Source organism: Dermochelys coriacea, chromosome 8 (genome assembly GCF_009764565.3).
Source record: "Dermochelys coriacea isolate rDerCor1 chromosome 8, rDerCor1.pri.v4, whole genome shotgun sequence".
Lineage (NCBI taxonomy): Eukaryota > Metazoa > Chordata > Testudines > Dermochelyidae > Dermochelys > Dermochelys coriacea.
Window position 1 is genome coordinate 12,163,590 of NC_050075.1, and position 3,533 is coordinate 12,167,122.

Here is a 3,533-nt window from a genome sequence, read left to right on the forward strand (position 1 = left end):
TAATTAATGCTATTCCAGTAGTTCTCTCTCTCCCTCCACCACCACCAAATCACATTCACTATTTTATTTTACACACTTACTATGGTATATGTGGGGTGACAAGATTACCAGCCCCCAGATGGAAATTGGGTTTTTAATAAAAAGTTTAAATAATTATATTTCAAACCACAAGAAATCCATCTGAAGACTGGGTGTGAAAAATGGCCATGATATTTGTGAAAGTAGAGATAGCATAAGTATGCTTAAAAGAATTCTTGATAATGTTCTTTCCCATTTATCCAGCTTGCTGAAATGTAGCCCATATAACTGTCAGAGAAAAGCAGGTTTTGATCTAGTCTCTCCATGAAAGTGGTCACATAACAACTTATAGACCCACATATGTTTCCATCATGTTGCGGAAGTTTTAGGAAGTGTTCCTCATAAAATGTGAAATTATTACAAATGAGAACATGAAAACAAATGTAGCAGGAGCTTGTGTCATTGTCTCCTTTCTAATCCTTTTACAAGGGGCTTCTGGTAGCAGCCAGAAACATCTTCAGGAAGGAAAATAATAGCGATGGCAATTAAAGTGTATCAGGGCATTTTTGGGCCTCTGAAGTTGGATGATTCTGAAGAGCTAAACTAGGGAAGTAGAAACAAAGACGCAGGGCTCGCTTTGAACATGAGTGTCAAATCTGGTCTAAATAATATCATGAGTAAATCAATATCTTTCTAAGGGACATGAGAGAGACTGGTTGTGTGGCTTAATAACTGACACAAAGGGTATTTAGCAAGCTGATGTATGAAAGACAATATGTGCATATGTAACACCGACAGACCCTGGTTGTCAGCAGGCGGGATCGAACCTGGGACCTCTGGAGCTAAATGCATGAGCCTCTACTGCATGAACTAAAAGCCACATGGCCCTTAGCTAAGGCTGTAGCAGACTCATTAATCTCTCAGTGGTCTCAGTACCTTTAGAGCACCACACCCAGGAGGTGCAAGGGTTACACATACACACAGATAAAAAGTAGTATATGCCAGCTTTGGTGATAGTTAGGCAGATAAACATCTAGACCCTGACAGTGGAGATGCTTGGGAGACACAGAATAACAAGTCTGGTACATTGTACTCAAGAAATAAATGTGCAGCATGCAGCTGGAGAGAGAGAAAAAAAAATCATTCCACCCCTCTCTGTGAGAAAGCGTCAATAATTTTGCTTTATGGGCCCAGCTTTTTCACAAGCTCTAAACCCTAGAATTAGATAATGTATGCGTCTGTTTCTAATTTATTTTAATACCGAAAGCCATTGAGTGATCCAGAATAGCCACTTGCTATTAAAGAGTCCATTTTTCAAGTGGTTCTTCTAGTAATATTATACATCTATTGACTACATATAATCATAAAGTACTTCACAGCTGCAATATAAAAATTATACATGATTCAGAAAACTCAGCACCAAATGCTATACTTTTTTTTTTTTTTGGTTGTAGATTCAATCCCTGTAACTCTAGTTCTCAAAATACTTCAACAGCTGAAGACTTTTCCAGTCAACAGTGTTGGATGTGTTTTCTTGCTGCTTCTCAGCAGTCTGGCAAAGATCAAGCGTGCTATTGGCTTAACATTGGATACCTCTTCCACATGGAAATAGACAAGATCTGGGAAGGACAGGCTTCTCCATCTCTAAGCTACTAAACAGCCAAATGTAGCATTGCAGCAATGAGTTTCTCTTGAATCTCTTGCAAGTGTAGCATTGCCTCTGGAGTGCTGAGAAACCACATTACAACACTTAGTCATCTCCTCCAGCTCTCTCTTTTGCCCTTACCTGTTTGAGTCATTTTTTTTTATGGATGCAGCAAGTGCCTGGTTGGATATGGGATAGACTCCAGCACATGCATTATGTCATGTTATGGATGTTCAGTTAGTTTTTTTGACAGTCTCAAGGTTCTTTTCTAAGATGGACAGACACACCTAAGAAAGCTTATGATCTTTTAAATCCCTCCTTGTAAATTTCCTATTCTGAGGTATTAAACTGTGTTCAGACAGGATTTGAGTATAATAAAATACAAGTAGAGTAGAATTCTAATTAGGCAGCACCCCCAAACACCATTTCTGTCTCTAATGAATTCCCAACTTGTCTCCCTCTGACACTGATTTCTGAAGTTACTGGTTTCTGATCATCTGAATTTTTGTTTATCCAAACTTATTTGGTGTCACTAAAGCCATTTGCTAATCGGGTTTCTCCTGTACAGCCTGACGCTACCTTCTTCCCAAAAGAAATTGGGAAAATTAAACTGTACTCTTAGGCCATGAACTGCCTTCACCGTGGGCATCTGAGAGTGTGCAGATCAAGGATAATGTAACTGGCTCCAGTTTAAAAATCCTTCATAGTGGAAGTGCATCTGGCAGCTAGAGCACAAACAGTAGAAGCTAGAATCTCTGAGATCTGTTCCTAGCTCAGCCACTGTGCAGCCTTGAGCAAGTTGCAATGGCTGTGTCTGCAGTAGCTAGTGTAGATCAACTGCTAGCAGGCATTTTTACTACCCCGTCATATAACCCTGTCTATGTGAGATGGTGCTAAAATGCCACCGGCTGATAAACACACATGCTCCCACGATCATGGTTGCAGGTGGAATTGCACCAGTGGCTTTGCAAAAGTGTGAGATCTTAAGAAAAACGTTATCACTGCCAAAGGCCAACTTTTCAGTCAATCACCTTACAGTTACCTATATAAGTACAACATGCACTGCATTGAGAAACAGCTACATATCTCTCTTCAGTTATTCAAGAGTTAATTCAGAGCACAGTGAGTGTGTTTGCCTAAAAAACTCCAAAGGGCCAAATCCAAACAGGTTCAGCCAAGATTCTAACTGGAGTCCTATCACTAAAGTGAACTGCTACATTTAGAGAGATTATAGACAATTTGTTTAGTATGTTTCAAATGCCTCGTTTAGCATTTTCCCTACATTAGCTCACGGATGCTTTGAATTATAAGGGTAAGAAGGATGATCTGGCAGTTAAAGCACTAGACTGGGAATCAAGAGAAGGGGGATCTAATTTCAGGTTTGCCACAAACTTTCCAGAAAGCTTCAGGCCCTTAAATCTCTCTGCCTGCCAGCTTCCCCATCTGTAAAATGGAAATGCACAATAATAATATCTAAATCAATCAATATTTATAAGGCATATTGAGGTCCATAAATAAATAAATAATAATAATACTACCCAGCTCTTATCTGGTGCTTTTCTTCAGTAGATCTCAAAGTGCTTTACAAAGGAGGTTAGTATCTCCATTTTACAGATGGGGAAACTGAGGCACAGAACGGTGCAGTGACTTGCCTTTGGTCATCCAGCAGGCGAGTCCCAGAGCTGAGAATAAAACCCAGGTCTTCTGAATTCCAGGCAAGCATTCTACCCATTAGTCAACAATGCCTCTAATCAAAGGTACTGCATTAGTGTGCAGTATTATTATAAGGAGACACTCTATAGTAAGTTATCGAAGGGGGAAGTAAATCTCCTCGGAGTTATTTTTATTTATGTATATTTATGCTCTGTTT